Here is a 24982-nt window from a genome sequence, read left to right as displayed (position 1 = left end):
CCGGTGAAAGAGCAGTGCGCAGGTGGCTAGCATTAGCATTAGAGGAAACTCTGAATGATTCGGGCATAAATGTTTGAGCTTCAGTCAGACTCAGACTCAGATAGGGAGTCTGTTGTGCACCAAAATCGGCCACTAGCATATGTATCAGAATGACAACTGCAGTTTGCACCTTTTATTTATGCTGTTTTCTTAGCTTGTGGGCTAACTGGCCATGGGTGACACAGCATTAATGGTTATAAAACATACAATAATATTTGCTACAATGAGGTTGTTGGTAGATAGTGAAAGGAAGCACCAGAGTACAGTTTACATCCAAAAACTACACATTGTACCGTGTTTGCTGTCAAACTTTCACTATGCTAATGCTAACGCTGCTCTTCGTTCTGACAAGTCTGCTTTGCCCTAGAGGTTTTAGGTTTCGTTGCCGGTGTTATGTCACAGTCTGCTCCACAGCTGATATGTGTTTCCCATATTGGACAGCGATTGCCTTTTGTATCAGTGACATACCTAATCTAGCTTGGCATGTTTGAATCTCAGATTTTAGAGAAATGCACAGACATCGCTTCCTTCAGTAAAGGAATGTAATAAAACCTCTCTAGTTACAAACTTTGCACAGATTCAAGTCAGTATAGTCAAGGTCAGACATTTTAGGTAACAGAAAAATTTGAGTGGAGACGGGCTTTAAGTTACCCTTGGAGTTGTTTATTTAGGAGGTGTTTTTGACATGGGAGTTCGTATGGTTGTCAATCCACAGATGCTGTCTAGTTGGCACAGTCAGAACATTACTGTGACTTTTTCTGTGGGTTAAAAAGTTGATACTGTGGTTTACAGAGTTCATGCCTCTCTGAGTGTGTATGTGTGTGTGTGTGTGTGTGTGTTATGTTGCATCTGCAATGTTTGCAGCACTGGTGAAGTGTGACCAACCCTTCCAATGTAACTCATTGATTCCTGGTCCCCCAGTCTTTGTACACAGCAGTGCCCACAGCATCACTCACACTAACCCTCTATTGAAATCCATTTGATCATGTGCTTTTTGGCGGCTCGGCAGGCTGCGGCAGTGCTGCTATACTTGCTCACAATCTTTGTCATGAGTCATTCTCTCCCTCTTTCTCGCAGGTTTGTCCTGTCAATCTCCTCGGTGTGCTAAAAGCACACTATACTAAACTTAGCTTCCCCAAGGCAATCTGTGATCCATCTGATCTGCTGGACAGCAGGCATGGTAATGTACTGGCACTGTAAGATATTATATTATAAGCATGGATGCTCTATTATTAGATGATAAGAATAGAATATCTGCTGTGCTGTGTTTTATGAAGGTCAAAGAATTGAATCAGAAATATTTCAACGCTGACCTAGAATGTTTTTGCATATTATTATATTATCACAGTCTCATTTTAAACCCCATAATGTCACCTGAATGTGGTTTAATATTTATGGTTCGTGTTTATGTTTATACTTTAACTAAAATGTGCTTTAGACCACATGGTGAAGATAAGATCAACATGCGCTTTATTGTCTGGTTTCAATATAAATTTGTATACGTTTAGTATCCAAGTCTGCAATCACATCCAAAGAACAAGCAAAGAAATCAGGAGTGTAGGAATGTGTGGAAATGTGGCTGCTAATGTGCCGACAGCTCACGCCATGTGTGACTTCCTGTGTACCATATTATCAAATCCATTTCTTTATAAGGAAATGCTAAATATTGTGAAAGCACTATAGACCATGATCATATGTTCACCACAAGAGATTTGCTCTCCAAGTAGACAATCACAAAATGCAACAGCATGCTCAACACATGTGGGTTTTGATCGAGCTCTCACATCACACCGTCTGATCTTCCAAGTTTCACCGAGAGCCTGCGAGAAACGCCTGTGTATGTCGAGCGCCGTGTTAACTCCGGGTCATTTTGACAAGTGTAAACACTCAATCTCTCCATCAAATTCCATTAAACTCTGTAAGAACACAAACACACACTCCAAAAGAAGCCCCCAAGCAGCAGCATTAAACAAGTGCTCTCATTTGGACATAAATAGTGTGATCTTACTCATAAATCAAGCTGAGATTGTACATTTGGCCCGGGCAAAGGCTTCAGGTTCGCACACCCCTTCTGTAAACAGGTTCTCCTTCAGCCTCTCACAACTTCGGTGTGAGTCAGTAGATGTGTGAGTCTCTATGTTTGTGTGTGTAAATGTGTGTGTGCAAGGTTACTGGGCTTGATCCATTTTAAAAAGAGCCTTGCTGTAATCAAAAACAATAACCGCTCAAAGCGTAAACTCTTCCAAAGCCCCCCCCCACACTCTCCCACCCTCCCCTTGAAGTATGAAATAATATTCTGTGTGTGGGCCCTGGCCGAACGCTGAGAACGCAAACATTTCACAATAAAGTTGTTTAAATAAAGGCCTTGGCATAGATGGCTGGGAGATAGAGGACATGCTGCGTTAATTACAAGCGCCCGTTAAAATAAACCGCCGGTATAAAATATGACTCTCTCCCTCTCTCATTCTCGGGGATTTGAACCTATAAAATGTCAGCGAGGTGTGTACCTCAGATGTGCTGTTTGGAGACCAAACACAACAGCAGCCGCTCTGGTTAGAGATTGGAAAAGAGAGATAGACAAAGAAAGAGAAAGAGGGGAAGGGGGGGCAAGATCCACAAAAAAACACAACAGAGCTCTACAATCAACAAAGAAAGCAGTGTTTACTCTGCATTTAAAGACTTATGAATTCTTCTCGCCCCCGCTTTGCCGTTGCATGGCATTAACTGAAAGGGAAAATAGCCCAGTTAAGCACCCGGTTTATTATTCTTCAAACTCTTGTCTGAAAAGTAATATGCTTTAAAGGCACAGTAAATGTACTGGTGCTCTCGCCTCTGTATCTGTTTCAGCCTTTCCCTTACTAGGCGGTATGTGTGTGTGTGTGTGTGTGTGTGTAAGTGAGTAAAGTTACATCGCAAAGAGAGAGAGAGGCACAGAGATGGATTATTTTTCCTGAAGCGTGGACTTAAGTTTCTGCTCTCTGCTGCTGGGTGGCCCACTCCTCTTTAGCCGTGTTAACATAAGAATAGAGGGGTGGCCAGGGGGGTGAGGGAGGGGAGGGAGGGGTGGGGTAGCTGGGTAGCTGGTTTAAATTATTCTGCGCCTCCGCTGCTGCATAGCAGGAGCTGTTGTTATCCACTTAGAACATCAGACGATTTGTTCCTTCTCCCTCTCTCTTCTCTCCCTCTCTCAACCCTGTGGGCGTCTTTATTCGGGACCCTTTGTACCAGTGTTATGTTATAACTCCTGTCCCGGCCAGGGTGCACCTCATTCCCTGCCACTTGTTTGCTTTTCCTGTCCTGCGTTTTTTTTTTAAAATTCAGATAAAAAAACTTTAAAGTAACTTGTGCTAACTTGAAATCTGTTTTTGCCCTGCAAAAGCTCCATATCTGATTTAAACCCCTCAAAAAATTTTGAAGTTTGATTTTTTTTTTCAGCTGATCAGCACAGTGATGCGTTTACCTCCAACTGAGCTAAACTAATCAAGCCCCCATTCTCGTGAAAGATTCTGCCCCCGTGAGGATTACCTCAAAAATCTTAATATCAAATGTTAACTCTCTGTACCGCGGGCTGTCATCCAAGCTCAGTGACGAGTGCTGTGACGCTTGCAGGCCCAGATGAGGAATGCAGTTATGAGGAGATGTTTGTATACATTCAGCCTGCGCCTTGGAAAGCAGCAATGGTAGTTGAGCACAGCTTAAAGACATCTGGATGCGATGAAATGCCATTTGTCTAAACAATCAAGAGTCTTACCAAAGCCACCCAACGTGCGCTGTGCTTTTAGTACATACTTGTGCAATGTGCTTCAACAGAAAGCGTTATTGACAAATATTTCATTGCGACAGCCTCATGGGATCTCAAAACGAGAATTTTTTTTTTTTGCATCATTCCAGCTTTCCGCTGTAAACATAAAGCATTTGTGACGGCTGTGTACTTGAGGATGGATGAGATGTGGGGAAGTTCATTTTGAAGTAGGGGGAGGGGTGGTGGTGGAAATAAAGAGACATTAAACCATGGTGGCATTTGATTATAAATAAGACAGAGGCAAATCAGTGAGATGGTAATCTAAATACTTAAATGTAATGCTCATTCTTGCTGAGAAAAAGAAAAATGTTGAATAATAAGCGCTCATATTTTGTGGTTGACCACTAGCCATCACTGCAACAAAGCATTTGAGAGAGTTTAAATTAACTTGACTTACAAAAGATACAGTATCATGATGTCAGGATGGATTTCTGTGCACGTTAAAGACACAAAATCACAAGATAAACAGATAGAGAATGAGGCATCATCTGTCAAAAGAAATGCCACACCTATAGATTGGTTTTCTCCTTAATTTTATTTAAACAAATGGTCTGAGCAGTCATGGCAGCCAGTGCTCTGACTATGCCAATGGTGTGTGTGTGTGTGTGTGTGTGTGTGTGTGTTTGTGTGTGAGGTGGTGGTGGTGGTAGTGAAGGGGGCAGGCAGACATGACTGGGATAATAAGCGTCATGGAATCTAATCAGATTTCTAAGAGGAATTGATTGTTGTGAGGCAGCCGGTGCAGGAGTGGGGTTGACAATAAGCTGAAATATAAGTGTTAATTTTTATGCTAATCCTCTGGCATCTCTGTGTGATGCAATTTGGTCCAGCAGCCCCTCGACTTTGCGCCGCAGATATGAAATTGTCCCGCGCACAGAGAAAATGTCAGCTTGCCAGACCCTGAAAGCTTGTAATTTATTAGGTATGTTTCTATTAGTATGTGTCACAGTTGTTAGGGAGCCACATGCGCAGGCAGGCAGCCACACCACCTCGTTCTCTCCCTCCCTTCCCCTTCTTTTTCTCTATATCTCACTCTTTCTATCCCTCCGCCTCATCCTCCTTTCTCCATCTTTTTTTTTTCTCCTCTACCCGCACAGCCATACACTTTTTTAGCACACACACAATGGCACACACCATGCTTGTTCTTAAGATGGTCTCGGCTCAGTGGCTGCTACACTGGGGCCTTAATGTATTATCATATATCGGGTGGTCCTTGCCCCCTGGACAAAAGGCTATTTAATACAATTTAATGACATTCCCAAGAATGAGGGAGGGGGGTTAGAAAGTGAGGGATAGAGTAAGAGAATAAAAGAGAGAGGGAGGGAGGGAAGGGGGGAAAGAGAAGAATAAAAAAGAAAGGCAGAGGCCCAGATGAAAATAGCATCTGTGTTTTTCATGGCTCGCCCATGCAAACATTGCAGTGTAAAATGCGTGACTTTCCCTCCTCTTTCTCTGTGTGTGTTTCTCTCCCTCTGTTTCTGTCTCCACCTGCAGAATAAATGTAGTGGGGAGGCTATCAGGGCCTTTGGAGGCTGCTCAAGGTGCTACAAGTAGTGGAAGAAATAATCAGATTTTTTCATTTAAGTAAAAATAGTAATGCCACAATGTGAAAGCACTCCATTATACTATTACTACTGTATGGCAGAAGTCTGAGGTATAACCCTTAAAGTTTGTATTTTTCACTGTTAACAGCACAGTCTGCATTCATCATGCAGGATTCAGATTGCATACTCATGCACAAGGGATTCACAGGAAATAATGTGTGCATGTGCTGGACATGGTACAGAGGGCTGGTGCATGTGCACATTTCACTCATAATGTGGAAAACATCTCACTTCCAACAAAACTCTGGGGCCTAAAATGTCTCCTAAAAATGATGTCCATATACTTCTATATTTGCAACAGTAAATATTTTTTAAAAGAAATGTAATGCCACCAATTTAACTTTTCTTTTTACACTCACACTGAACGTATTTGCAAAACTGCTTCTTGAAAGTTTTTGTGAGTATCAATTGAGGCTGGTTAATAGAGGGCACACATGCGGTGCCCCAGCAGCCACAATGCTTAATTCAGAGTCAGCAAGCTTAGTATCTATAATCAAATTTCTGAAATAAACAACTGAAATAGTTTTAACTTTTCAAGCAGTTTGATATGACTTCAAATTGAGATATATTTGAAATTAACTGTAAAAAATATTGGGTCTATTTTCTGTCTTCCTTAATGGGCACCATCGCTGCCATGCAGTACACACTAATTCAGCACTAGCTTCTAATCCCGCCTCCATCTAATCATCTAATACAAGTGAATGGTGTAAATTGGGTGCAGAAGACAGTGCCAACCAATCAAACAATTGGATTCATGAGTGATTGACAGAGCAGCCACTGAGGACCTCACGAACAGACTGTCCTGTTTGTATTTCTCGCTCTTTCAATAATTGTAGCGAGACAGACTTAGCCGCTCTATTCCAGTCTTTTAAGAAATAAAGTATTTTGTGTTGAAAATACACAGGGGACATACTGCAGCACTTTGCGTTCTCAACTGCATTCAAATGTTTAAATTTAAATAAAGAGTTTTTAGTCTAAGGTTTGTTTTGTTTTCTCAAGGATCCTTCTGCTCGGTGACAAAAGAGACAGTTAGATTAAGTAGCAAAGCGGAGCTGCTGGTTGGAGAGTATTTACTTTTCTGACTCAATCGTTGAGTAAATGTAACAGTCCTCCACAGTTGGATTCAAGGCTTAGTGCACCAAGCTAGACAACAACATTGCTAGTGATGGAGTAAGTAGAAACTCTCAGTGCCTGTAGTGCCACCCAGGTAAATACTCACCAGCCGCGACCAATGGGTACATTTTGGCTAAAGATTTTGTTAAGGTCAGAAAAAGATTGTGGTTGTGCTAAATGTTGAAAAAAAATCAACATTGACATAAGACAGAACTTGTTGACGCTTTTCACTGTTTAACCAAACCATTATCCCAGTGAACGTAATCCATGCAACCAAACAATACATAAATGTAGTTTTTAAAGGACACACTTTCTTTGTCTGTAGCCTATTAGCAGTTGGACAAACTGCAGGTGTTACCACCAGTAACCACAGGTGTCACCAAACAACCCAATCACAAGAAAAAAATATTGGCATTGTACATTTCTGCAAATCATATATACATAAGTTTTGTATGTTATTACGCAGCAAATATATTAAATGTTACATTTCTTTATATAACACTGTGGTTAATGTGTGGTTAGGTTTACGTAAAAAAAACGTGGATATAGTTAGGAAAAAAATTTGGCTTGAAAAACCTGCTTTTTTGTTGCACTACCCCAGCAAGAAATGCAGTGCTATCTTGGTAAAAAGCAACTGCTTTTCGTGGCACTGTCCCCAGTGGAAAAACGATAACACAGACACACCCACATCTGATGGCTAAAAGTTGCTAGATAAACAGTGATGAGTTGCTAAGAATCTAACTGGGTTTGTTGTTTGTTGGTCTCGAACAGTGGTCTGCAGGTTTGTAGGAGTTTCACCAGGTGTCATGCCATCCACCATCCCTTCCACCTCCAGATGACAAAGTCTGCTTATACTGTATTTAGTCACTTTGAAAATGTTGATATGATATGTATGAAATGGACAAATGATGAATTGTAATTTATTCATGGTTTGCAGAAATGCACGATTCCAGCATTTTCTTCTGGTGACTGGGCTGCACCAAATCAATAAGGACCAAAGTCTTATGAATTATATTTTTAACTTAAAGATATATATATATATATATATATATATATATATATATACATATATATACATATATATACATACATATATATATATATATATATATATATATATATATATATACATATTTAAAAATATATATATGTTAAGCACAACCCCTGTCAGAGCGATGCAGTATTGTATACTGCAAATTGTATTACTGTCTTTTTTAAAAATTGTACTACAACGTATCCACATACAGCTGTTTGTATGATATTCCTACAAATGGATTGGCACCCAGAAATGACATGCTGTACTTAACGTAAAGATACACGCTTACCATAACGTTACTGTGGTTAGGTTTAGGGAAAAGAAACATGGTGACAACGGTCTCCTGGGGAAAGTCCCGGAGGAAAGTCACCTGTTCTGTGATCAATCCACTAATCCAGTCTACCTCCTTACTCCTTCATTGCTCCTTTGTGATAACAGCTTTCCAAAATACGTGAGACATGTACGAATTCTGGCGCATTGCTTTCCATAGGTAAACGCATGACCTGGTTTTTTTTTTTTTTTTTTTTTTTTTTTTTACAAACTTGCAAGTCCCTTTCGGTTCATTCACAATGGGCCTGAGAACCACTTTTGGATCATGACCCACCAATTGGGAACCACTGGTTTAGAATGTACCAACATATTTTGTTTTGTTAGCTCATTACATGATTTTATGTGAAATAAAAAAATCCAAAGTAACTCTAGCTGTCAAGAGTAAAAGTTGCAGCTGTTCTCTCTAAATTAGTGGAGTTTAAAGTAGCATAAAATAAAATGATTCAACTGAGGCACCTTAAAACAGTAGTCAAATACAGTACTTGAGTAAATGTACCTTCCACCACCTGTTAGTAAGCAAAATACAATCAGTTTTGGCAGAGATGTCATCACTGAAGGATAACAGAAAAAAAGATCCAGGGACAAACAGTGTGTTTTCGTGATTTTTCAGCAAAGATGCTTCTTCCCGCTAGAAATCTACTCTATTCTATTTTTAGTCATCGCCTGCTTTATGTTTAAACACAGTTAAAATCACTGTGCTCCCTGCTCATACGTTGAGTGGCACCAGAAAGCCAGTCAAAACTGTACTCAACGGGCCCAGAAAACACACTGAAAGGTTTGGATGCAATTCACATATAGGTCAATTAAATGCAACAACATCTGCTCTCTCCCTACCATTTGCATATAGCATTCATATGTTAATGATGTCCCTTGTTTTTTTTTTCTGCATGTGTGTATGTGCATGTGTGTTTGTGTGCACTATTTGTTTCTCTCTGTGTGTATTTTTTTCCTGTACTTCCTCCCCTCCTCCCAGTCTCTTTGTATCGCCAAACAAAAAGAGATGCAGAAAATTTGGATTCATACTTCCTTTTTCGAAAAGAAAAAAAAACAGATACTCCCGTCCTATTTTCACTTCCTCTCGCCTGACGATTAAAGGGGAGGTTAGACGAGTGCCACAGTTGTTCCATTGCCGTGCCCCTGATTTCGACAAGAAGCCCCTTTAACAGCAGAGAAGGCAAGGCCCTCTCTCTTCCCCAAGCAGCTTAATGCCTTATAAATCAATGATGACACAGATGGACTAGCGATAATCTATTTAGAATGCCTCACAGCAAATATTGTTGTGCAGATGATTAGACTGCCAGTTATTTTAACTCAGACCCCTAAACCCAATCTTCCGCTTCTCATAATGCTCCTCAGATTTATAGTGGTAATTTGGGATTTGATATTTTTGTTATTTGAAATAAATTTAGCAGGAAAGACATGTACAAAATGGTCGAAATTAAAAGTGAAATCAGGTTGTCGCAGGGCAGTGTGTGTTTGTTTGTCCCGGTGCGTGTGTGTGTAAAGCAGAGGGTGTGTGTAGTATGTCTGTGTGTGTGTGTGTGTGTGTGTGTGTGTGTGTGTCTTGGGTGGCATGGGCAGCTTGAGGAACAAAAGACATGAAGAGGTGCTGGTGTCTGTGCCAAGGCCATAATGATAAGGCATGTTTCTTTAAAGAAGGGGGAGACAGACCTTTAGCAGAATTGTATCTCCAGGGCATTTGGGTGTGTGTGTGTGTATATGTGTGTGTGTGTGTGTGTTAGACAGTCTAGTGACACGAGGGGGGTTAATGGCAATCCAGGGTCTCTGCCCCTTTTCATGGTCGATGGGTCTCAATTTAGCGTGCGAGGAGGAGGAGGAGGAGGAGAAGGAGGAAGAGAAGAGGAGGAGGAGGAGTGCAAAAATGAAGTGGAGGTTGTCAGACGTGGCAGCTGCTCGGAGGCCCTGATAAATATAAGCCCTTATTGATCGGTTGAAAATGAAAGATCCCCGAGTGGCGTGCAGTATTTAGCTTCTTGTCTGCCTCGTGTCAGCGGTGGCCTTGCCCTGGAGGGATAGATTTTCAGCTGTGCCTCCGGGCACCGCAGCTCGCTGGCTTTGATTTCATCTTTAACCTTTTTCGGCTGCGTTCCCTTGACCTCTGCAGCGTCGCTCGCTGAATTTGTTAGATTTTCATCTTGACATGGACCCCTTCCCCCCTCCCCATCTCCTTCTTCTTCCTTGCCACCCATCACTGTCCTCTTCTTCAGCCTGTATCCCCATCTTCCTCTTCGCCTCTTCAGGTCTATATTTCAATATCATCCTCTAATGTTTCTGCTCCTCTGTTTCTCCCTCTAGGTGGCCATTCCAGTAAGCAGTAGTCAGTCAGGGGTGACAGTGAGAGGCCACTTGATCCGAACAGACAGGTTGCACTCCAGTATGCAGTTGGTGTGTTAAGGTAAGCTCACACACACAGTTCATACCTTAGCCTGTAGCAAAAATGTCTTTAACTTGGAGATTTTTCACATTTTCCCCAAACCCTGTATGATATTTGCTCCTCACACTGTAACGATAAAAGAACAAGACACATACACACACATAAATGCACACATACGCTCACACACTCCAACTGTTCGTCATTCGCTCACCATTTAGTCTTATCCCCAAAGGCACTCTGTCTTAAACCAAAACACACACACACACACACACACACAGTCACACAGCTACAGTACACTGCTGCTATGTGCGCAGACAGAACTTGTAACAATCTGGATTGTGATAATCTATGATAATCATCCACCACATGCCACCTAAAAACGCACATGGGTGGCATTCAACACCCACACTGGCACATTGCTTCAGTGCATCTCGCCTCCCTCTGCCGCTCTCCCCAATGTCACTACCTCCAGCGTCAATGTCACCACTCTGCTCCTTATTTCTCTTTTATGTATGAGGAGGCTTGCGCTGTAACGCATGGCGAAGGGGGAAAAAGGAAGGAATCTTGAACAATTTATGTTTGGCATTAGTGTAATTGAATCCCACTCGTATATCAAAGTAAGAAAGTTGCGAGGTGAGGGTGATATAAATACAAGGTAGGGATCCATGAAAACACGGATCTGTCCCTCCCCTTTTCCCTTGTCTTCCGAACAATGTCTCCCATCTCTTTTTTTATTCTCTCCCTCTCTCCCCTCCTTTAGCTAGATGGATGATAAATTCCCAGCCAGAGAGCCAGCAACAGCTGTTGGCAGACAGGCCTGATATGAGAATAGCAGCATAGGATGAGCAGGCATTAAAAATTAATATGCTATTTAGCCTAGGTGTATTTTAGGTATTTGACATTTTCATGTCCGGGACAGACTAAATTTATTCATAGTACAGAAAAAAAATAAAAAATAAAAAAAATAAGAAGAGGGGAACGGGTGTAGGGAGGGGGAGGAGAGGTGGGAGAGACAGAATGCAGAACTGAAGGCCATTCTGGTTTTATGGTCACCCTGTTTCACCTTGCCTCCCACCACAGTGGTGTTTGACTACATCTTATATGTCTGCGTCACAGTAGATGTGATATGATGAGGTTGGTAGTACTGATCACACCACACACAAGTGGACACTGTTCTTCAGCAAAACTCCTTCATTTTTACACCTCTACACTTAGAGGGTCTATTGTGTGTGTGCAAGCAGTATTATTGCCAGGCTAACATTTATATGTTAATACAGTATTCTCTACTAGTGTTCAGTGGCACCCCCAGAAATTTCATTAGGATGGCATGATGGGGTCACAGAAAATTCTGGGGTGGCACATCAAATCCAAAAGTTATAACTGAATTTAAGGAATTCTATTATGCTTTTGTAGTGCACAGGCTAGTTTAAGGTTATGTCAAAATGAGAGTTAAAGAATCGCACACTTATATAGCTTGATTTAATATTTCAAAGTTAAAGGGTGTAGTGTAAAAGTTTGTGCCAACAAATCAAGCAGCAAGGTTAAGATGTATAAATTGATTAAGAAACTTATATAATCATGTTTTTTATGTACAAGGCATTATAAAGCTCTTTGATCTACATTTAATTATGATAAAAACATTGCTGTATGTGTCAAAGTATTCATAGCACCAGACTATGTAATCATGTTGTATGCACCTCCGGAAAGAACACATTATGTCTTGTTTAATGATGAAACATACTCAAATGTTGTAATACACACACACATTCACATATTGTATTCTAAAGGTTCACTTGTATGAATGAGAGCACTGAGGACTGTATAAAAAGTCCCCAAAATTCACGTTTTTTAAAAATAGAGTGAAAGCGAAACCAAACCTAAGGGTGGAAAACTTGGGAAATTCCAGGCTGCATTACACCATTAAAAATGGGCCCAATCAGAATTGGACACAAAGAAAGGTTTTCCACCAATAGAATTGGACTTAAGAGGGAAAGATTAGCAAAAAGAGGTGGAGACTCATTTGAATCTCCACCAGCATATAAGCCAGGGTTCTGAGAGCAGGTTTTCAGTCACACTCCGGAGTCTGACTCGCTAAGTTGTATGTGTTAAAGCCTGTTGACACATTAAACTTGATTGCATCGGACTTTGCCTGTTTCCAGTGTTTCTTTAAGTATTTGCCAGCTGAGCCTAAGGTACCAAATCGACATCTGAGAACAACTGATAAGAGACAAGAGGTTCAAGGTCGGGAGCCTACAGGCCCACTTCCAGGCACCGATTTTTGACACTTCAAGGGACAGTTCATCTTCAAATCAAAAATACAGATTCTTTCCTCTTCCCTGTTGTGCTATCTCGATTGTTTTTGTTTGCATTGCCGGTGGTGAAGATATCCACCATAGAGATGTCTGTCTTCTCTCCAATATAATGGAACTTGGCTTGAGGTGCCAAAACAATACATTTAAAAAACTCAGCAATGTCTCTCTCCAGAAATCATGACCCAGTTACTCAAGATAATCCACAGAGCTTTTTGTTTCACGTAGGAACTATTTCCTTTTTACTGAACTACTACTGTCAACCGTGTCACTGCACAGGAGGAAGCGTGCATTTACTGCTAGCTCTACTAGCACCACTGAGCTAGCTAATGTTACTTGAGGTGTCCTCAATGAATGAATGAATTCAGCAAAGGGCCACAGGTCAGATTTGAACTTGGGCTGCTGCAAAGGACTTAGCCTATGCAGTACGAACACTTCACCAGGTCAGCTGGAGGTCGCCTTGGGACTATTGTTCTTCTACTGAACTACACCTGCTAACCGCAGCGCCACGCAGAAGGAAGCATGCATTTTCAAATGGATGAGAGGCTCTTGCTTTTGACAGCGTGAGATCTAAGCATTAATGGTATGATGGCTCAGTTGGCAGTTGTAGTTTGGTGCAAAAAAACAGTCCCTATATGAAACTGCTCACAAAAGGGTCATGATTTCTGGAAAGAGACATTGCTACTGAGTTTTTTAAATGCTTTTTTTGGCACTTTGAGCACCACAAGAGTGCCATCTAGTTCCATTACACTGTAGAGAAGGCAGACATCTCTACGGCTGATATCTCCAATACTCGACAACTCACACCAAAACAATTTAGATCGCTAAACAGCACTACAGGTAAGAGGGAAAATATGTATTTTTGTTTTGGGGGAGAACTGTCCCTTTAATGTTACTAATTATCTGATGTGCACAGACCACAGTAATACCAGTACAGTTAACACATTTAGGTTCACAACAATTTTTCATGTGTTATGCATCTTTACATGTGTCAGGCAATTCATTGTTCTTCAAATAGATTGTTGTCTTATTAAATAAATAAACAACTTTAAAGGTTTAATTTAAATGTGTCCATTGGATTGTAAGGAACAAGACCACTGAAGTTTAAAAACACCTGACAGAGGCCTCTAATTATTTTTGATTATTTCCGTGAGGTGGGGCAGCAACTGAATGAGGGCAGCCCTGGCCACCCCTTGGTGGCATCACTGCTGAAAACCTGTCTAGTCCTTTTTCACCGCTCCAGGGAAAGTTTTGTGAAACTGGTGCCTGGACACTGTTCTGATATCCATTACAGCAATATTCAAATGCTGATTATATATTATGTTTTTTGTTTATTATATTATTCTTTTTCTATTCATGATATTTTTATATTTAGCTTTACAAGAAAATTTGGTATTGGAGACTAACCTCACTGGGAAAATGTCAGTATTGCTCTGTGGTCAAACACCTGTAACAGCCTCAAACGTTCAATCTTGACCTGCAGGACAACAGTTTAACACAAAATGATCATCACAAGGTTCACTGATGTTGCTTTCAGCCACATGTTATGTCTTTCCTTGGTGGATGGATGTGCTTAGTTGTCGTGGAGATGGTTTATTTGTTATCATGTGACCTAAGTATGTAATTTAGTCACTTGACAACAGGTGGTCATACATGGGGAAAATCGTAACCCTTGTCCATCCTGGAACAGAGACATTAGAAAGATAAATATAACTGATATAAAACCACCCATTATCATGTGACCATCATTTCATACTTGGTCATGTTTTTGTAAGAGGATCCTGTAATGAGAATTTCTCGTCAAACATACATTTACAATATCCTGACATGCGAACTCATGTGGTCATGTGATAAGTAGCTATTTTCTCTCAGAAGTTAAGGTGGAAGTAGTGTGGCTTTACACCGCACACCCTCTTTAGAGGGAGGTTGGGTGAATAGTTTGCTCAACCAAGCATGTGACTTTGACACGGGACTGTATATCTGGTTGGGTGTTAGTATTAGAAAAACAAAATAAAAGCCTTTTGGAAGGTGATGTGTCAGAGCAACATCTCTTCCCAGACTTCACATCTTAGTTCCAGGAAGAAGACAGCGTGTGGACATTAATGTGTAAAAATGAATAAAGCTAAAGAAAAAAACAAGATGTTCAGAGCAGTTGAGCTGCATATTGATGGGGAAAAAGAAAGAAATACTGTAGTAGAGTAGCAATATCCAGTATTCTCATTTATCCAGATTAGAAAACACCAGCTGTCATTACAGACAAAATACTCAGCAATGTAAACTTTACATTCTGTTCAATTATAAACATGATTCAATGCATCTCTGCTGCAAAATACACCATACACACAGAAATGTCTGATATTGGCAATAAATGTATATGATGCGTCTTTATGTTGTATATATTTTGGTCATGAAACTCTGACTCCCTTTCCAGTGGCCCAGGATTAGGAAACTCCTCCACTGCCACTGAGCCACTGTTCCACAGTCAAACACAAGACCCCTGGAGGTTCAGACAGCAAAAGTACAAGTCCCATGCTGAGCCATGCTAGGACAGTCCTCTCTCTCTATCACTCCCTCTCTCTGTCTCTCCCTCTCCCTCCCCCCTTAGTGATTAATGGCTAATGCTGCTCTAGTACATCTCTATATCCCTCCTCATCCCTCCCTCGCTAATCGTTGTGAAATCTTAGACATGGCCTGGATTTGGCCTCCTGGAGAAAAAAAGGGGGGGGGGTCGGATTGGATTGGGGAGGGTAGCAATTTCCACCTCCCACAGCATCCATATCACTTTTGACTTTCTTCTTCCTTCATATGCCATTGCTTCCCTGTGTTCATATACATTAAAAATAGCAGATATTTTTACACTTTGTTCATCAAGAGAAAAATTTAGGTCAGTCGGTCGGGGGAGAGACTCTTTCCTCTTCTGTACACTACCTGTGTGCCATCCAACTCTGTTTGTATGGTACCTACATATGGTAGCTAATGTACCTAATACATCAATGATATATTACTAAATCTTTTTTATGATGATAAAACAACATATAGTCATCATACATACTCATACTATGTACACGTCAGTCCATTTATATGGTATTTAAATATGTTAAATTCAAACTTCAAACGAGAGAGAACCAGAGACTCTCCTCACCTGAAAAACTTTATTCATTCAAACTTTAAAACAACCTGTCTATGTCCTCTTATGTCCTCGCCTATAAATAGAAAAGGAAAAAAACTAAAAGAAAAGATACATGTAGTGTGACTTGGCATGCAGGAAGTGGTTTGCATCCCAAAAGTCAGTGCTGGTTTATTTAAGCTTGACCGCAATCTTTTTTCAACCATGACCAAGCAGTTTAAGTTGCATAAACTTGACCAAACCTTGGCCATAAAAATGGCCATAGCAATAGAAATGGATACCAGAGAAGAGATGCAGTGGGCAGCATGTGGCAAACCATAGGAGGCAACCAATAAGTGACAAAGGATCAAGGAAACCCATCTGTATTCCTGAGTACTTTTTAATAGTGATTGGTCACGACTCCTCTCTCAATTTGTCAACTATCCTTTTAGAGGGGAAAAGATGGGAATGACTTTATAAGTTATGACCTGGATGATATTCTATCTCACACAGGCTCCGCCATCTACTGGACTATACTGGTAATACTCTCCTCAAAGCACGAGCACGGAATCGCCCACTTATATTTGCATAAATGTAGCCAGCCAGTCAGGATGTGCCTCCCTATATGTGCAGACCCCACAGTATAGAAGGCAGCACAGGGTTGGGTGTATGTCACCTTTTTTTGCACCTGACTCTCCTCTGGGCATGATACACCAACATGTTGTCATGCTCCTTGACAACCTGAGAAATGCGGTGCGCACGGTGTCTGTTGCTTGTCTCCCGACCTCTGCAAGGTCAGGCCATGGCCCATGCATACTACCTGGGTTTGCTGGGACCCTCTACTTGTCAGCTGGGATGACTAACTTTTAGCTGGTCAGGATCAGGTTGGCTGGGTCCGTGTTATGTTGCAAGAGGGCGTTAATTCATCAAAGTCACTGCACCTATAAAGTCCTGTAGAGGGCGTAACCTGTGTGAGATAGAACGAAAATTATGATATTGTAGCAATTGGTTTTGCTAACAATGGCTAACCTGACTTGAAATGGAATTGCTGACAACAACTTGGTTTTCCAACTTGTACTGGGACATGATCAACTCTAGCGTGATGCCATTTTCTGACTTCCAAGGTAAATGAAACACAGTATATCCTTAGTTCTGTTAGCACAGGTGGGACCCTCAACCTAGGGGGCCTGTCGGTCCCATGCTGTTTGATGAAGAGACACCCTCTGTCTTATATTTTGTGGGGTTTATTCAGATTTCAGTGGGTGAATGTTTGCCTGTGACTGGAGAAGAGTGTTACTCATAGTGTCCAGTGGAGGGCTCAGCCTGTACTAATAGAACTAGGGTTACAATATTGTAACCTTCATTATGGTGCCCTGCATAATATATGCATATAGACAGTGATTGGCTGCCGCGAAGGAAGGATGCATTGGAACCTTGCCTTAGTCTGCTGTCACAGTCTACAAATGACAAATGTTACATTTATTGATGAAGACCCTGACACTCGGTTGAAAGCTTCAGAAAAGCTGTAGTGGAACATTAGTTAAGGTTAGATTGACAAAGTACTTTTTCAAGAACAGGAAAGACTTTTCACCCTCAAGTGACCCCAACAGTGAAGTGACAATAGTATAGATGACATCACTAAAAGCTGTCTTTAAACCCATATAATCACAACCACAGTACATGCACCTGTGCTAACTCACCAACCAGCTTCTCACAGCGTCACATCAGTGCAACAGCAGTATTACTTTACATTGTCTTTATGTACCCGTGGTTTAAGCAATTACTCATCTTCCACCTCTTTCTTTACACCCTTCGTTTCTCTCCTTTTCACCTCTTTGTCTGCCAGTTATTTTATTTCCTTTCCTTTTTCTCCACTTTCACCCTTCCTCTCACCTCTTCCTCTACATCTTCATTGCTCCAACACTTGGCAGTAACTTGCCGTCGCAGCGCTGCACAGAACTGTATATACGCTGCCTGTTATTACCTTGGGGAACGTTTAGCAGCTCTGTGTTTAACACCATATAACCCTCGCTACATCAGCAGCGGCAACGCAGAGAAAAACCTGGGAGGTGGAAACCAGAGACGGCTTGTGTTAGGTGAGTGTCTGACTGATCACCACGATGAAGACGACAAGAGAGGGAAAGAGAGACACAGAGAGAGAGAGAGAGAGAGAGAGAGAGAGAGGGCGCATGTGACAAGCCTGCTTTATTTCAACCTATTGGATGATCAGTGATTCTTAAGGAGAGGGAAAATTTCTTGCGATATCTCTCACTACAAAGTAAATAGAAATCAAAGCCCTTCACGCTCCGAGACAGAAGCACTATATGAAAGAAACTATCTTAACAACCTCCTTCATTTCTGCTCTTTCTTCCTTCTGTACTTCTCATTGATTTCACGTAACCGGTGTTAAGTGAAACTATTTGAGAGGCAATGGATCCACTTGACTTTGTGTCTCAGAGGTATGCAGCGATTGGCTCCCAGTATGGTCAAATAAAGCCTCTAGTAAATCTATCTTTGGTAGTTCTTGTGTTTTTATATTCATAATTGTGAGATCAGACATTTTTTTACAGTCCACCCAACGAATTAAAAGTAAAATTGGGACATAAAGTTAAGATTTCTTCTTTTCCTTTGAGTTGCTCACAGTTTGTGACGGTGTAGTTTTCAAAGTGTCACAACGGCCAATGTGCCTTTGAGTCTGCAGCCTCTTGACAGATTACTGTCGCTGCCTTTCATTCAGCCCCCCACTCCACCCCCCCCCCCGACGAACATATTGTACATATGAACTAGCCCCCTTCCCACATCCTCCACCTTACCCAGCAACCCCCACTGCACCCCACTCATCCCCCCTTCTCCCTGACAGGGATCTGTGGACGTTGATGCCTGTCTCAGAGGAGTTTTTGAGGGGTAGGGGAGCAACTTGACAGATAACAGGACTACCAAAGGAGTCAAAGCTGAGTCATGTCCATGTCCATCAATGTGCTTGTCCACAAGCACGGGCGAAAAAGTCACGTAGACCAAACATCGACAGCAGCTCAGGGAGAGACACTGTCAGGTGATTATAAAAAGAAAAAAAAAAAAAAAAGATTTAAAGAGCGTTCAGGTGGATTGGGCGCTGAGACATGAGCTCACACACACTTACACACACACACACATCCGTTCAGGGGTTTCTCTCGCCGTCCCATCATCCTCCCAGGATATCAGGTTGTAATTGATATATGGGCTTGGCTGTCTCCCCCCACCTCACTGTCGTACGTGTGTGTATGTGTTAAGGTTGGCTTATCTAGATTTCACCCGTGATTCTTCCTATTGCCCTCTCTCTGGGCTGACCCGCCACTTCCCCGTGTGGGATGGACAGAGATGGATGAGCGCAGGAAAAAAAAAAGAAAAGAAAAAAAGAAGGTGCGTCACTCCACAATTCCACAAAAGGCCTAATGTGTTATCAAAGTAACTTCCAGCATATTAGCGACAAGAAGCCCCAACCCCCTCATATCCTCTGTCCCCCCTCCCAGCACACACCGCCTCCCTCTCCTCCTTTGTGGCATTGCTCGCTCGCCTCGGCAAGCTTCCTGAATTAAACTGCCGGCTTCCTGTTCTTTTATATGCACGGCCACATCTGGGGCGCCCGCTCGCAGGGCCCCGCCGCTTAATAACAATCACCTTCCCTTTCACTCGGCCCTGATTGTTTCTAATTCGCCCTGACAGATAGTAGCTGACAAGCCGCCCGCGCCTCCCTCCCTCCGTGACCCGAGCTCACTCAGCACACTTATAAGGCCTGTCATTTTTAATATTTGATTTTCACTTCGTAAAAAGTTATGTGTTTTAGAGCTGCCACAGCCACTATCGCCACCCCTCCCCTCCTCCCCAATCGTATGATGAAATCAGTATTTAACTGAAACCACACCGAATGGCTGTCCCTCCCTTCCTCTCTCCCTTCTTGGCCCTTTCAACTTCATCCTTTCTTTAAGCCTCCTGCTCTCCATCCCTTCTTCCTCCTGTTTCATTAATTGTCTTTCTCTCTTTCTGCCTTCATAATTTCCACCTTCTCCTTTCTTTCTGTCTCTTTCACTCAATCTCTTCCCCTCTCTTAGTTTATGAAGACAAAGCAAGTGGGAGAATGTAGCAGCGGGATTGTACAGACTCATGTAAGCCAGTGTCTAACCCACAGTGAGCCACCTTTGCAGCCACAATCATCCAGGCATATACAGTACAAAGCCACACGGCTAAGCACAGAGCTGTGTGTATTGACAAATAACCGGCGTCCACATCCGTTTGTCAGACATGCAGCTTACTGGCTTCTAGCGTTATTTGCTTTCCATTGATTCCCATTAAAGGTATATGGAGCCATGTAAAATGCATATCAGGTAGGCTGATCATTAAATGAAAGGATGGATTCATCGACAGCTTGACGGATGACATTTTGCCGAGCGATCCATATAGCCCTTCAATGAAAACACAATTTGGAGCTTAAGACAAAGAAAAAGACGACATTTAAGATGGAGGAGAGAAAGACAATGATTAGAAGATGGATTCACAGCATTACACAAAACCCATTTTCACCACCATTGTGCATTAACACAACATTGACACAGTCTTTTAAAACACCTATTACCCCATTTTTTTTCTCCATCATGTTGACTGATGTTGATATAATATCCTGGTGGCATCACTGAAGGCTTGTCGAAATACAGCACAAAACTGATTTCCAGAAAAAGCTCATCATCAAAGATCACTTTTTGCCTTTATTTGACAATTAATTTTCAAAATCGAAAGAAGGTTTGGTTTGAATCTGGCTGGGAATCAAACCAGTATTCAGTGCCTACACACGAGGTCTTAATGGAGCTAGTACAAGGTAGAAGTTGTGCAGGTCAAGGTGGTGGATAGGCTTGAGAGATTACCTCCTGTCACAGACCTGTAGTTAAGGTTTGTCTTTTTATTAGTTGCAAAGTCACTTGTTCCCTAACCTAACAAAGTGTTGTGTTGCCTGCCTCTAACCGTATCTTAACCCTATTGCGTGTGGTGCGACCCACCGTCCACAAAGCTGAATTCAGATTCATGAACCTTATTACTTTATCATTGAATACTGACTGAGCGAATTAACATGTTTTACTTTTTAGATGCACAGTATGAAATTAACTGTAAAAATGTGTCTATTTTGTATTCCCTTTCTAAATGAGTGCCTTCCCTGCCATGCAGTACACACTGATTCAGTACTAGTTCCTCCTAATTCTGTTCCATTTAATACAAGTCAATGTGTTGTAAAAACAGCACCGAACTCAGCACCCCAAAACCACAAAAATAATGGGATTCATATGTAATTGGCAGGAGCCAATCAAGACCCTCAGACAAGACAGGCTGTCCCTATTTGTATTTTTTGTGCTGTCAAATTGGTCAATTGTTGTTGAGAAAAGAGACATCTAGATTTAAGGTCCAGTGTGTAGGATTTAGGGGAACCTACTGGCAGAAAATGGAATATAATATGTTTTCATTACTTTATAATCAAGTGAAGATAAGAATCATGTTTTCATAACCATAGAATGAGTCCACCGTGTTTTTCTACAGAATGGACAAACCAAACACTGGCTCCAAATAGGGACATCCACGTTTTTGTATTTTCGCATCAGCCATTGCAGTTCTTCTACACACTTGGCACATGCAGCCTCCCCGCTAGATGCCACTAAATCCTTCACACGGGACCTTCCAGTTACAAAGCTGAGCTCTTGAATAGTTTTCTGATTCAGTTGTTGCGTAAATGTAACAGTGTCCTATATTTGGAGTCAAAGCGAGACATCAACAACACTGTCTTGAACATAGTCTATTTGCCATGACAACAGTCTTTTCCTAACCTTAATAATATCATAACTGCCATGTGTGGATATTGGAGAAAATAAGAATTTCAAATACACTGATGTTAAAAAAAGTAAGCAAACCAACAAACAAAAGAAACTTGTTCTTGAACGTAACTCAATATCAATATTCCTGTGTGGTAAAAGAGTTAGGCAGGATACCATTGTTTGCCATGGCCAACTAAAACTGGTACAAATCATTATTATTACAAATATAGCTGTTTCTGATCTGACACTGCTGTGGATAAGGGTCGCTCTAGGCAACTACTCAGTAAGGGTGAGGGAAGGATCGTGGTTTGGATGCAAGCACTTTGGTACATAGGGGTTATAGTGGCGTTTTTCCCTTCATCCTCTGTCAGGTCTTTACTGTCTTTTATCTGGTGGGGGCATAAGGTGCCCAGAAAATGCTGTGGTTAAAAAATTCCAACATTGGTTCATATTTACGCGCTAAAACAAACTATGTCTGCTACCATTTTTCCTGTAGGACAGTATTCAGTGTCAGAAGGACACCCACACTTTTTACAGAAAGATAGACAGTATTTCTTATAAACATATCATATACATATCACTCTTCATCCAGGCAGTAATACGCCAAAAAATAAAGCATCATCAGATCACTGAATCATCCACCAACTCTGCAAACACTTTTTTTTCTGTCATTGCACTCAGTCTTGTGCACCCAAACATTGTCTAACAAACATACCCCCCACCCCGCCCGCCAAGACATACTTCCATTTCGGGACACCGAGGTGCCCGAGGCGCACCCACTGCCAATCTCCGTCTTTACCCGACGACAAAAACACAACTAATTGGAGTACCACTGCATGTTTTCACTAAAGGCACAATTTAATTACATCTGAGCTGGGAATGAGTATTTTGGGAATGTCTGTATGTTCATTCAAACAAATGGAGCGAATGAAAAGCAATATTTGTTTTGCTTTGATTAGCAAACGGGCAGGGTAATTTGTTAAGGAGAAAATGAGTGAGGGCAGAAAATCTCTGTTTAACCCCCAGCTTTCCAGTGGTGGACTACTCTAACTCTGTTTCCCTCACACACACATACACACACTTCATCCCTAAACGTTTGTGGCCCTTCCATCCTAAACATTAATGAACTTTTGCTTCTAGCTTTGTGACTCTGACCTCCCTCTTCTGCTCTCATTTTCTTATTTCTATCTTTTTGTTTTGTCTGCCTTGCTTTCTCCCTGATTCAGAGTCTCCGTCCTGTGGTCCTCCTGTTCATAAATCCTTTATTAATAACTCAGTGAATAATGTAAAGAGTATTGTTTTCTCCAAGGTTGTATTAATAAACATGAATGAATTTATTTGTCTTCACCAAAGCATGATTAATGCACATTAATGCCTGGATATTGCTCACTCTGCCCTGCATCACCAAGCACATATCACCCCCACCCCGTCTCTCCCACCAAAAACAGGAAAAAAAAGACCTATCAACATTAAATATTTATGGCATAATATTAATGGTTTTGTAAAGAAAATAACAAGTTATTAATCCTCTGATTAACAACTGATTAACCTTTTTTATTAAACACGTGATCCGTGCATCATCGACTCAGGATATGTCGACTGACTGCGCTGCAGAATAATTATTTTTGTGTCTTTTCTAATTGCAAAAATCGCATGGCTGAACTATATGTGTGTGTATGTGTTTTTTTTTTTCCTCTTTTGCCTTGACACATGCAGAGATACACCACTCACACTTGTTCAAACAACATGAGATGTATGTAGCCCGAGATTACGATGGGGGATAAAGGAAAGGAAGAAAATAAAACACACAAACATAACATAACTGGCACATTCTTTCACATTGAGGGAGAACAAGAGCAGCGCCTAAATTTAGCAGCAGATCTCTTTAAAACAATGGGGTTTAATTCACATATCCGTTTATTCTGCAGTCACTGGCATGGGGTGGGAAAGTGGAGTGAAAACACGGCTGAAGGACAAAACATTTTTTCCTCCTTTTTTGTGTCTCTGCTCATCCCAAAGCTATTGTCTGTGTATTTTTAGTTCTTGTCAACTGAAAGACAGTTATGTTGTGTTTTCTGACATAATGGCACTGTCTTCAGATTGGAGAATTAGGCACAATTTGAATCTCTAGTTGAAATCCACCATTTTTTTTTTCATCTCTTATTCTTTAGTAGTGTTTTAGAAATGGTTCAGTGTTAGACCCAAAAGTAAAAGTACTCATTATTCAGATTGTCAGAGTATAATATTATTCCTGTTATTACATGATTAAACTGATGTCCTAATGTGAAAGACAACAAAACAAAATTTAATGTTGACATTGGTTGCAGTGGAGATATTTTAGCCATCTTGATTTGTCAGATAGTTTAATCTGTAAGAATGCGTCATATATGTTCTGTATGTACAGTGTTCATCTAAAAAAGTAACTACTAACTACAACTGTCAGATAAATGTAGTTGAGTAAAAAGTCCAATATTGACTCTGTATTGCTTATTTTATCTACTGCCCAAATTCTCTATTTGGAGGTTTAGCTGTAGGTAAGTCTCTTATTACAGCTGTTTGGGGATTGGTTGTTGATTCATTGTTGAATCCATTCAACAATTGTTATCTTGTAATTGTGCTAACTAATTTTGCAATACTTTCGGTCTGACTGTTGTCTATGGAATCTTAGAGTTTTCTGATTTTTAATGATAAAAATTGAATTTGTTGTTTAAAACTGTTTTCACAGTTTTACAATTACATCCTGTAAAAACTACAGAAGTAATTTTTTTTTGCCATCTTCAACCTTTATGAAGCACCTTTCCCACTGCACACAAAAAAACCCCATTAACTCCAGCTAACATCTGGGTTTTGTGTGTAATGGGAAAGGTTACAACTGGCATTCACACACGGGTCGAATGACTCCTCAGCAGTCAATGGTATTTATCACCTCTGGTTCTGATCAGCAGTGATGGAAACACAACACCTGGGTGAACTCGCAAAATGTAGGCATTTTACTGACAAGATGCGATGATGCGCCGCCACAAAATACCGACAGTCCAAGCAGCACTCAAATGTTGTTGCACATTTGTTTGTACTGAGTTTGAGACTGAATATTCAAGAGATATTAAAAAAAAATAACCACTGTTACATTTTTACTTGCCTCCATGCTGCTTTCTTTTGTTTATTAGCCTGTTTTCCGGCCTGTCCCCGACATTGAACGTGACGCACTAGTTAAAAAAAACCCCAAAACAAACAGAAAGGCATGCTCATCTGCTGCAGAGCCATGTACAAAGGAGTTTATAGACTATTTTTAGTGGGTTTTCCTGTGTTTAAAAAAAAACTGTGTGCACGTGCAAATTTTGGTGAAAAAAGGGTTTTAGAAATGCTCTTGCTCACTGCATAGCTGTGCACCTACATGTATAGTGACACAGTCAATCT

The 24982-nt window shown here is 41.1% G+C and overlaps 1 protein-coding gene across 5 annotated transcripts in view; it reads left to right on the top strand.

The window, feature by feature from the left end:
* znf536 (zinc finger protein 536) overlaps positions 1 to 24982 on the top strand; it is a 279521-nt gene that overhangs the window by 95464 nt on the left and 159075 nt on the right. For all 5 annotated transcript variants that reach the window (XM_078161901.1, XM_033617187.2, XM_078161904.1 and 2 more), the window contains one exon: positions 10241 to 10340. The gene's annotated coding sequence lies outside the window, so the exon portion shown is untranslated. The remainder of the gene's footprint in view (positions 1 to 10240; positions 10341 to 24982) is intronic.

This window comes from Epinephelus lanceolatus, chromosome 2, assembly GCF_041903045.1.
Source record: "Epinephelus lanceolatus isolate andai-2023 chromosome 2, ASM4190304v1, whole genome shotgun sequence".
Taxonomy (NCBI): Eukaryota; Metazoa; Chordata; class Actinopteri; order Perciformes; family Serranidae; genus Epinephelus; species Epinephelus lanceolatus.
Note: the sequence above shows the minus strand (reverse complement) of the source record. Positions and strands in the feature narration are given on the sequence as shown.